Raw genomic sequence first — 12,220 nt, forward strand, 5'->3', positions numbered from 1 at the left:
TATACATTTTGAAGTTCCACTCAAATGCAATCTCTACATGATATAAAAGAAAATGAAATGAATCAATTTTTTGGAAACTGCTCAATTCCTGAGTGTGCACATTGGTTAATATTTTTGTACATCTATTGGGCACTGATGCTGCCTCTAGTTAACTCCCAGCAATGGGCTAGCAGCCTCTGTGTGTACTTATTTTTCAGATCACATGGTCAGTGATGCCATCTTTCCCACGCTATTTTGTTTCCCTGTGAAGTTTTCTAAGACAAATCACTAATCAACTTATTATAAATGATAATCTTTTCCAAAATATGCCTTGGGTGTAAAACAGACATTTCAGGGAATAAAAATGATTCAGATGAGGTCCTTCTAATAAAACTCATCTTTGCCACGATGTGGGGTGCTTGCCCTGACTGTCCTGCTTGAAAATGCTTGGGTGCACTTTCAATCGCATTTACTCAAACCTAAGACTGTTGTGAGACTGATAAACCCATGGATGAAATTTGCCAGTCACATTACACATTTCTAAGCAGCTTATAAAACAATGTACCAAGAATGTGTGCATATTCTTACTTAAGAAATTACATCCTGTCCAGCTGGCCATGGCTCAGCAGTTGAGCACCGACCTAGGATCCAGGAGATCGCAGTTCTTTTCCCGGTCAGGGCACATGCCTGGGTTGCGGGCTTGATCCCCAGTCAGGGGCATGCAGGAGGAGGCCGATCAGTGGCTCTCTCATCATTGATGTTTCTCTCTCTCCCCCTCTCCCTTTGTTTCTCTGAAATAAATGAAAATCTATTTTTTAAAAAGAAAAAAAAAAAAGAAATAGTGTACTATTTTACCATGTTTTCCTTCCAATAACCCAAAGCACTATTTTGGGACTTTAGGTGTTCAGAGTTGAGTTAATTACATCCTTCAGTTCATGAAATTTCAAAGCACCTTCATATCCACTGCCCTTATGGTAAACACAGTTAGAAGAGAGGCAAATATTTAGGGTGACCAACCATCCTGATTTTCTTGGGACTGAGGAGGTTCCCGGGACATGGCACTTGCCACAGGAAAACTGCAGCAAATGAAAGACTAGTTGATCATCCTATGGGTAGTATAATTCCCATTTATAGTAGGGGAAACTGAGATACAAACGAGCAAAGTGTTTTGCCAGGTTTATCCAGCAAACCAGAAGCAGATGCGGGACTTAGTCTTTTGTGTTCCAACAACAGCACATTTGTAAGGAGGCAGATCCCTGCTATTTCCTCTATATCTTACTTTCACCTGGAACTGTAAGAAACCCAATGTCATCTTTGCCTTCTTTGTGTGCTACCATTCCAAATGTGCTGAGGGGAATACTGTGGGTGCTGGTGAATGGGGCCCTGGTCAATTCCTCAAAGTATTCAGGAGCAATGCCATCGCTGCTTTGTGTTTTCGATTAGAACGACGGGGGGACTGAGAACTTATAATTATAACAGCTCTTAAGAACAGAGGAGACACTAGTATGAAGTTCTATTTACTCCACCAAGTACCTATTAGACCACCAACTATCTCTGGTCTTGCCTGGGCCATATGTGTAATTTCATGAAACAAGTCAACCTAAAAGAACTTCAGAAAAAATGTCCACTTGGGCACCTTTTGAATTACAATATGGTAATAGCTAACACTTAGTGAGGCCTTACTGTGTTCCAGGTACTGGGCTTAGAGCTTTACATGGATTCAGTCAATTCAGCCCCACAATAATTTCATGAAGTAGCAACTAATGTTCCCATTTTACAGACCAGAAAAACAAAGCCAAGAAGGATTAAATGATACATCCCTGACATGGAACACAGCTGAGAAAGGTTGGAGCTTGAATTTAAGCCCAGGTAGTCTGGCCCTAGAAACAGTGCTTTTAGCCATCCACTATAACACTTTTAATAAAAGTAACTGAGCTGTGGACCATGTGGCTCAGTTGGCTGGAGTGTTGTCCTGTGCACCTAAAGGTTGGGGATTTGATTCCCAGTCAGGGCACATACAGAAGGCAACTAATCGATGATGTTTCTCTCTGTCCCTCCCTTCCTCTCCCTCCTCTCTCTTTACCTCTCTCTAAAATCAATAAATATATCCTCAGGTGAAGACTAAAAAAAAAAAGTAGCGGAACACCACAGTTCCCAATGTCCAGTCACTCAGACAGCTTTTTGTTAGGGTGAACCTAAGACTAGCTAGACCACATAGTCCTAAAATGCACGGGGGTGTGCAGGTCCTACCTGTTCAGGTCAGAAGGCATGGGGTTTCCTGGTCATGGGTATTAAAGGATCTGAAGGAAGACATTTTAATCAGTTGATTAATTCCAGAGTGAGATAAATTGCCCTGCCACACTTGTTACTTTTTCAACACCTCTATTTTGTTTCCGAAGTCTATAAATAATATGCCCTGGGCTTCTATGAGAGGCGACTGGGTAAGATAATAGGAAAGAGCAACGCAAACTGTCAAGACTTTGTACAATTATCCCATATATTAAAGAGTTTCCAAAATAGCAGTTTCTTCTAATGCCCTTGCAAAGCAAATGAGACCCAATTGCTAGAATGCTCTGCAAAAGACAGATTTTCAGCTCTTTACAACAGTCAAGGGGGAAAAACACACACCTTAAAATTGCCACAAAGATGAACTTACAAAAGCACGGAAGTGTCAGCACGTTTTCCAGGTTTTATTCTAAAACTGCCCCAGCGTTGCGGATGACGGGCAGAGCCTGGGGGGGCCACTGCTTTGCTGCCTTCGCACGGTAGTCAGAACACAGCGAGGGAGCCAAGTTTACTGCTCTTCTCAATCTTTCCCAGGGATGAGTCTGTTAAAAAAAAAAAGACTTGTTCTAAACTCAACAAAAGGACTTAGAAGGAAGAAAGGGAAGCACCAAGGGAGGGTGAGGAGTGGCTGGGCCGCCGTGAAGCATTGGGAGGGACTCGGCCCTCAAGAAGCAGCAGCAGCAATTAAATGAGTTTGTTGAAAGAACTCTAATAAAATCAGCATTCTCTGTACTCTCAGGACAAGAATCACCACTAAAGAAAATGTCAACAATGCATCTGGGGCTCTGGTCGGGAGGAAGTTGCTTGGGGTTGAGTCAGACTCCTCAGATGAAGGGGCTGAAACGGGGAGCAGGGCTGGGTCTCTACCCTCTCCCTTTCCCTCTCTTAGGGGATTTCAGCTCTTCTGAAGTCAGCCATAAGGAGCAAGTGAGCTGGCCACTGGGCAATACGGATTTGTCAAACAAGTGAAATCAAGTTTCACTTGTAGCACAAAGTATAACACGTACGCTTTGCAAGAACAAGTCCTGAGATGGGGAAGAGGGAAGACCTGTAGACCCCTGTGCCCATGAATCATTAGCGCAGATGCCTGTCTCCAGGGGAGAGCACCTAAGCTATCGGAAATGGAGACGAAGCACATGTCTTTAATTCTTCGGGGAAACGAAAAATCACAATTCATCTTAGTAATTAATTTAACTAATTTATATCTTTATCCACCTTTAGCCATTAAGCTCCATGTGAAAGCTAACATCAGCTTCTCCTATTCTAAACGGGTGTTTGCAGGCTGGATGGATAACTTTTTCCACTGAAAAGTGAAGAGCTTATGTTTCCACATCTTGAGGGGAAATATGTAAAAGGGTTAAGAACTTGAGATTTGACATTTCCATATTGACTTTTTCCCACCAAAATGCTGTATTAATGTTTGTTTTTTAATCTAGAATAAACTCAGATGTGAATATTATATTTTATGTATTAGCAAATGAACTGACTGAATTTACATAATATTCATGAACTGAATGTTACGTTTGTCAGTTGTTCTGCCAGCCAAATTGTTCCCCTTCATTCATAAATGAAGCTGCTCCATGTTAAATAACTGCCTACCATGAATGAATGGGTCTGACATCCTTAGAATTCCCCAAGAACCTGTTAAAACCAAGCTACTGCCAGTAAGTTTTCCCCTTAAAAAAAGTTATTGTTCCACTTGATTTTCTTTTGTTCCACATTTTAATAACTAGGATGAATTTTCTTTTTAAATAAATTATTTTGTCATTCTTATAGGAAAGAGAAGGAATACTCTCTTTTTCATAAACCAGAATAATACTAGTTGAGTGTGAGGCACAACCAGGTTCCAGATAAGCCGCACTGTAGCTTTCTGAGATGGGGAGGGATTTTCCCTCATGGGGCAGAAGGCGAGATTTTTCCTTTTGTCTTCAACCTCTGTTAATGCCAAAGAATGGGCCATATCTACACACATGTTTGGAGGCATGAACCGAATCCCATGACAGATAGCAAACTAAGCTGACGCCTTGATTCTTACCAAGGAGTAAGAATCTTGAATTTGAGCTGGAATTCCATGAGCAATTCAATATCTTATACGGCAGAAAGAAGATGGATTAGGGGTAGGATGTAAAAAGTTGTGACACAGCCCCTAATTTTGAGGAGCTTACTGCTAGAGACCCTGTGTCCTAGATCATTTAATACCCACTTTTGGCTGACTTTGTAAGTTCCAGCAAAGTAAATAAAAGGAATAGTGAAGACAGTTGATTTCCACACTAAAGAAATCTTTGAGCAGCAAGGGTTTTATCATGAGGTGTCCCAAGGTCCTCGCACTGAACATACATCATTCAATCAAGGCACCGAGAGGTCACGTGGACATCCTGGTGATGAAGAGTTTAAAGGTGCCCTCTCATGTGCTATTAATATTTCATACTCAGGAAAAAATGTAGAGACACCATGTAAAAAATAACAAGCTCACAAAACAGCAACAGGAATTGGAGCTCAGGGTCAGAGAAGACTAAAAGCTATTTATGAACGAATCACATTTTACAGTTAAAAAACAAAACAAAATAAAGCAAAACAAAAAATCAATGTTCAAACATATTTCCTAAAAAAGACATGTTAGAACTGGAATGTGAACTGGTAGGTGGCCGGTCCATTACTCTCTTCATCACCTGAGCATTGGTTAAGTTTGGGGGTCTACATTTTCCAAAACCTGAGCAGCTCTGCTCTAGTAAATGTTCAGGTGGAGTCAATAAACTGGTGCGACTGGGAATTGGAAACCCAAGTTCAGGTCTCCACTTAACCACTTGCTGGCTTCATAACTAAAGGTAAAATGTTGGGGCAGAGTGGGTCAGCAGAGAGAATAGGAGAAGTTAAAGCTTCCATAAAGGATTAAAAGCTGTACAAATAGGAGCCCGTGTCCGTCGGTCAGCATTCGCTTGAGCGCCTGTGATGCTCTCTGAGTGGCACTGGGTCCGGGGAGCCAGGCGGCTGTAACGCAGGGTCGGCACTTTTATTCTGCTCTTGGACTAGCTCAGGAACACCCTCAGAAGAGCCCCCAAATGACGGAAGTCTAGAAAAGCCAGCCTTAGGGGAGCATTTTAGACGAGTTGAGATTGCTTGATTAGAAAAAGTAAAAGGACCAAAGACGGAGCAGTGTCAGTTTTTTAAAGCCTATAATGTCATTTTAAATTACACTGGTCAGCCAGCATGGGAGCAAAACAAAGGCTTGGGGAGAGATCAGGAAAAAAAAACATCTTTCCTCAAAGAACACTAGTGCTTTATGCTGAAGATGTTTTGAAAGCGAATAGATATTCTCTCAATGGGCTTGAAGACGTGATGAAAAGTGAGATGCTGGAATAATCATTTTTTGACGTTCTGCTTCCAGAGCCCTGTGAACGGCAGCCAGGTGGATGGAAACTATTTTTCTTCTCTCTCTGCTATTTGGCTGATATGTTTAATTCCAGATTTGGCAACTCATAGACGTTCCTATGAAAGTGTCACAGACCGTGACGCACTATGAAAAGCACGAGTGTGTTAACTGCCTGGCAGTGGAAACCCTCGCCCGTCCTGTTCTCTTTTTCAGGACAAAGCCTCAGTTTTCTGGGTTTCTTCTTCTCCCTGATTCATATTCCAGAGCAGTCAAATCACTACAGGGCTGTACTCAGTGAAAACCATCCCCACCCCTCCACCTTAGAAGGTAAGGTCTTTTAAATCTGGATGTTCACTGTCTGCTCAAGAAAGCTTTTCTTTCAGAAGAATTCAGTGCCATTTAAGACGTAAAAGAGTGAGAATGCTCAGCTAACAAGTCTACAAGCGTGTCCGTCAACAGCAAACATTTAAGATGAGAATTAGCAAGGGGAAGAACAAACATTTATTTGTTCCCACTGGTGTCTATATCGATAGTTGAGGTTAATTGAATCTCTAATTAGGTATGAGGTGCCATTATTAGGTGTTACATGCATTATTTCATTAAATCCAAATTGTATCACAAGATAAATGCTGGTGTGGAGCCCAATTCACAGACGAGCAGAATGAGGCTGGGAGAGGTTAACTAACTTGTTTCAGGCGATGCAGCGAGTAAGAAGCGGAGAGGAGAGTTAAGCCCAGAACTGCCTGACTCCAGAACTCAAACTACATCGTCACTTAGTCCTTAAAACAAAGATAGATATAATATTTCCATCATGTAGACAAGAAAATGGCAGCTCAGAGAACATAAGTAGTTTGATCAAGGGCACAAAGATCATTAAAGTTTTCTGGCCCCAGATTTAAACTCAGGTCAGGTGGACTCCAGCGTTCCTGGGCTAGTCATGCAGCTATTCAGCCCAAAAGACAAGGAGACGTCCTCACTCACATTCACTCCACATAAACTATTCTTAAATCAATTCAAATTAACGAATGTTTGCTCTGTGCAGAGCCTGCATATGGGACTTTGAAGACAATATAAAATATTTAAATACATAGTAACTACCTCCAATAAACTTTAAGTTTTAGTTGGCAGAGAAAATACAGCTATAAATGGACAAGGGTCAGTTGAGAAGCATTGTGTCACCATAGGTAAAATAGCACCCGATGAATGGAATAAAAGCATAAAAGGTACAGCAGAAAGCAGGGATGCAAGGAGGAAGCAGCTAACCAAGGAGAGCCTTTGAGAGGGAAATTAGATAAAGGGTGTAATGAGCGGAGTTGGTCCCATTGCCCGATATCGTTCTACCTATTTCATGGGTGGGAAGACAAGACACTCTGGAGAGCCTATGGAAAGAAAACATAATTTTAGCACTTATTAGAAAGTTTCTATTGAAGATACAACTCCTGGTCACAGAGCGATGGAAAGGTGGAAGGAGAGGGGAGGGTTTCTCTGTGATTACAGCTAAAGCTATTCACTGTTACGCCTTCTCTGGGCAAGTAGGTTTCCGAGGGCCCAGTCGAATAAAAGCTACAACAGTTTTACATCAAGCCCAGACCCATTCTTTGTAGAAGGGCAAGAGGGCAGAGGGAAAGGAGAGGAAGGGAAATCATGTCAACATTTTCAAAGGATTTTCCATAAAATACAACCTAATAGAAAAAAAATACTTTTTTTTTTTCTGAATTAATCTTAAAAGTAGAGCTTTCCTGGATAAATGAACTAGAATGCTAACTACCTTTTTCACCCCCCTCCCTTCAAACCTTCAATTTTATAAACAACAGGCGGTTCAAAGAACCTTTGGGTGGTGAACATGTATTCCTAATTTCAAATTTGTACGTAAGCTATGTTCAACTTCTCTTCAGTCTAAGGCATAGATCTCACCCTTCAATAGGAAATTTATCTAAGGACATAATTTTCCAAACTGTCTATGGGGGAACGAGAGGTACTCAATATGCTAAGGAGTGTTACTAAATAAAACAGTTCTGTAGTGAAAAAACTTTGGGAAAGCTGAGCTTAAAAAAAATTTTTTTTGAAGACTTAGTTAAATGTTTGCTCATTTTGTTTCATTTTTTAAAATACGTTTTTATTGATTTTAGAGAGAGAAAGGGAGAGGGAGAGAGGTATAGAAACATCGGTGAGAGAGAAACATCAATCAGCTGCCTTTTGCATACCCCCTACTGGGGATCAAACCTGAAACGCAGGCATGTGCCCTGATGGGGAATCAAACCAGCATCCTCCTGGTGCACAGGGTGTCGCTGAACCAGCTGAGCCACACAGGCCGGGCGGTGCTTGTGCGTTTTGTATGTTCAATGGGGACTGTTGAGAACTCATTTAAACTTACAATATCTTCTTATTTGTATCTCAGAGACCTAATGTTCTCAGAGAGGGGCCATGTTCTCCCTCCTGACATAAGTTTTAGAAAGCACCCGTCAGAAGAATTAGGATCAAGGCTATTAAATAATGGGTGTAAGAGAGAGACAAGAGCACCGCCAACTGGCCGTGACTTTGACCCCATACTTGGGGGTGTTGAGCCTCCGCTTCCAGGTTCTCTGGGTTGATCCTTGAAGCACAGTGAATAACACACCTCTAATGTCCGGACCCACGCTTCTCAGGGTCGCCTTCCGGCAACATAGAAAAGCACCTGAGTCAGCCTCCTCTGTGACACTCAGATCAGAGCTGCCCCAGCAGGGAATGTGGGAGGCAAGGCAGAGGCTTATTCCCAGGGGAAAGCCAAGACCTCTCAAAAACTGAAGGAGCGCAGGGAGTGAAATTATTTACACTGTGTGCCGGCATTCACTGTATCAATTAAACTTTAGTATTTTTTTTCCATAGTCTTTAAGATACACTCAGAGAGTTCAGATTTCTTTAGCAAGTCATTCTGTATCTGTTGGATGTGCTTCCCTGCCCTCTTCCACACTCTATCCAGAGCATAAGAAGTGTTCGCACAGAACGTAATGGAATTACACTTATTCAGGCCCTTTGTATGTCATCTGACACTTTAAAATGACCATTTAAAAGGAGAAAATTTTACCTCTTAGAGTAAAAGTTTTCCCTCTTAGAGTTCTATAACGAGAAGGAAATTCTTAGGTGAACCTTCTTTCTACCAGGATGCGGTTCACTTGGTAGACGGAATACCTTATAATCACATTTCAGAGGCCTAATTCGTAGCACAGCACATGTCTAGTTGAGTCAGACTGAAACGCCCTGAAGTGGTGTTTCTCTGGCCTATCATCAGAGTTAGAAATCTATAAAAGGCCCGAGTCAGCTCATTAACATGTTATGCATTTTGCAATAGCACTAACCAAGACTTTTAGCTGGTAAGTACAATGACCATACCTCGTAATGTGAATATTGTATCTTGTCATGTCATTATATTTATATGCCTTCTCATGTCTTCCAAACATTCTTGTCAATTAATAATTCTCTGTTTTACAGATAAGCATATTTAAGTAATAATTTAAATTTGTATAGAACCTTATAGTTTATTAAGCACTTTCATGTACATGTCTTGTTTTTCCTGTGTATAACTCTGAGAGATGAATCTTAGTGTCTTTGTTTTATGATGTAGAAATTGGAGATTGAAAACTTATCACCAAGCGAATACCTGGCAAAGTGAGATTGGAACCCATACTCTCCAATTTCATATTTATCACAGTCAGCTCCCCATGTAGTGAGACAATACGGGCATTTTCTGAAAGACTTCCTTCATAGGATCATGGTGAACTCAATGCACTAACTCCTAGCGCACTGCACTATTCAATCAGTACTTTATTGGAAACTGTCTTATTTTCCAATAACTTCATTTCTGTCTTACCTGTTACATTCAAACATAAACCTTTGATTATGTTGTGATTTCAGGCATTTCTTGAGCTCTTATAGGCTGTTCTTACTGCAAAGAGTGCTCCCTGCTGCAGACTTTACACAGCCTGGTCCAGCTTCAATCCTACTCAGCAGAACCCAACTCAGGCCAGCAGTGGCCCCTCTCTCCTTGAAAACTCTATCTGTCCTTTTCACCCCGGCCCCTGCTTCTGGGATGACACTCTCCCATGTGCTCCTATAACATCAGTGCTGACATCTGGTGAGCTCATCCCACCAATTGTATTGAAAGTGTTTGTTTAGCATAGATTTCCCACTGAACCTTGATCATCTTGAGAACAAGATTTTGGGGTTACTTCTCATTGAATCCCCAGAACCAAGTCTCATAGGGGAGAAAAACCTGTCAACAGACCATGACAAACAACATGAGGAGTTGTATTTCCCCAGTACAGATGGGCCCAAGGTGCTCTGAGCACATAAAAAGGAAGGGATTGTGCTGCCCAGGCAGTCAGACCTCAGAAATGATGAAGCTGGGTATGGTCTTCAAGAAGAGCAGGAGGTCCCTCGGCCAGTGTGAGTGGAGCAAGAGGAGTAGCGTGAGAGTGGGGAGCAAACAGAGAGCAGGCTTCATGGAGCTCTATTTTTGTTTGTTTGTATATCAATCTCTTATGTGGGGAAGCTGCCCTCTGCCCAGCCAATCTCATGGTTCTAAGAGCAGCTGCCAGTCATGATATCTTGTTCCCCTGGCCCAGAGGCCTTCCCAGAGGTTTTGCACATTTCTCTAGGCTCACAAGGACACAGATCTGAGAGAACAGACTGATCCCGAGGGAGAAGCCACGGACAAAGCTGGAGGAAGTGTGTCATGGACATGCTTGAGCCCTTGGTTCTGCTAACTTCTGGGGCCTGGTATAGTCCTGTCCTCCCTGGAGTTTGTTATTTTTTAACCATATCTAAATCAAGCTTGGCTCCTGTCATTTGCAAACACAAGAATCCTGATCTATACTAAGACCTTTAAAAAATCTCCTACAACATGCACAGAGATGGGCACAAAGTAGCTACTCAATATTTTGTTCCTCACATAGACCTTGTCCCATCATCTAGTTCAATCATTTCATTTAAATGAAAACACAGGGTTAAGTACTTTTCCCATAGCAGCCAACCCTCCTCATAACAGAGCCTGAACTCTTGTCCCAGAACAGTGTCTATTCTGCACAGGCTGCTTCCCTTGTTATTTGGGCTAATTAGCCTCCAGGTAAGAAGTGACCATAGGGTTTGTATTTGCTGGGGGAAAAGGGCAAATAATTCATAATATGACTATAAAGTGGAGGCATTATTGTTTTCTAAGTCACTCGACAGACAGCCCTGGCATGCAACGGCATCAGGTGGGTATTTTGAGACAAACAGGGTGTGCACCTTGGTCACTAGTTCACCAGAGAGAGTAAGAAGCAGTACAGTTAACAAAGCTTGTAGACCATCAAAGCAGCCATTGGGAGAGTATTTTACTACTTTTGCCATTGCTGGTAAGTCCTTTTTGAATCAAATATAAACCAGAGAAAATGTCACCTCATCATTTCATAGCTGCATTTCAATTTATTTTTAATAAAAAATTATATCATTGCCCAGCCGGGGTGGCTCAGTGGGTGAGCGTCCACCTATGAACCAGGAGGTCACGGTTCAATTCCAGCCAGGGCACATGCCTGGGTTGTGCGCTTGATCCCAGTAGGGGGCGTGCAGGAGGCAGCCCATCAATGACAATCTTTCTCATCACTGATGTTTCTCTCTCTGTCTCCCTTTCTCTCTCTGAAATCAATTAAAACATTTACTTTTTAAAGTGGTACCATTGCCCTGGCTGGGTGTTCAGTTAGTTGCAGCATTGTCCTGTGCACCAGCGTGTTGCGAGTTTGATTCCCAGCCAGGGCACATGCCTGGTTGCAGGTTCGATCCCCTGTCGGGGCGCATATGGAAGTCAACCAATGGATGCTTCTCTCTCACATCAAACTCTCCCCCGCTCCCTTCCTCTCTCTAAAATCATAAGCATATCCTCAGGTGAGGATAAAGTCCCTCCAGCTAGACCAACTGTATACGCACTTCGTTTTCTGAAAATGCAGAGCGTCCTCCTCCAAAGATTTTCTCCTACTGAGAGTATTCAAAAGAATATGCGAGGTAGGTTCTGAGATCCGTAAAATAGAAGGTTCAAAGATGTTTTACCTAAGGCTAGGCAGCACTGCTGCCCCAAAGGGAACGATACTATTCAGAATGGGTAAATTTTTAATGTGCTGCAAAAATAGTGAGCTTGATAATTTACATTAAATTTACTGATAGGCCTATATCCTTTGAGAAGCAGGTGCCAGGATCACCTTAAGTAGCTCTGAGTCCCTTCCAGCTCTGTGATTCTGCAATTACTTGTACTGGATTTCTCCAAGCCTGGGATGGGTTGAAAAGCAATTTCTGTCCTACTTCTTTTCCTTATATAGGTCAAATCCCATTTCAGTGAGCACCATGACAAAAACTACCTCACAGCCTGCCTACTTTAGACAGCCTGATGCTATGAGAATCAAGTATGACCTCCAAGCCAGAGTTGGCTGTCACAGAATTTGACCTGAATATTATTGAGCAACAAAGCAGTCAGTGTCTTAAGTTTTTATTTTCATGGCACTGGGCCATTGCAAAGCAGTCAGACTGAAGATATAGAAAAACTATTGCTGAGCTAAAACTATAATACTCACATTTCTTAAC

General features: G+C 42.0%; 1 long non-coding RNA gene across 1 annotated transcript in view; it reads right to left on the reverse strand.

Annotated features, from left to right (window-relative positions):
- LOC107534113 (uncharacterized) overlaps positions 1 to 12,220 on the reverse strand; it is a 278,218-nt gene that overhangs the window by 81,081 nt on the left and 184,917 nt on the right. Inside the window, exon 2 of the long non-coding RNA XR_015716205.1 lies at positions 2,636 to 2,807. This is a non-coding gene — a long non-coding RNA (uncharacterized LOC107534113). The remainder of the gene's footprint in view (positions 1 to 2,635; positions 2,808 to 12,220) is intronic.

This window comes from Miniopterus natalensis, chromosome 20 (assembly GCF_054644295.1).
Source record: "Miniopterus natalensis isolate mMinNat1 chromosome 20, mMinNat1.hap1, whole genome shotgun sequence".
In the NCBI taxonomy this organism is placed as follows: Eukaryota; Metazoa; Chordata; class Mammalia; order Chiroptera; family Miniopteridae; genus Miniopterus; species Miniopterus natalensis.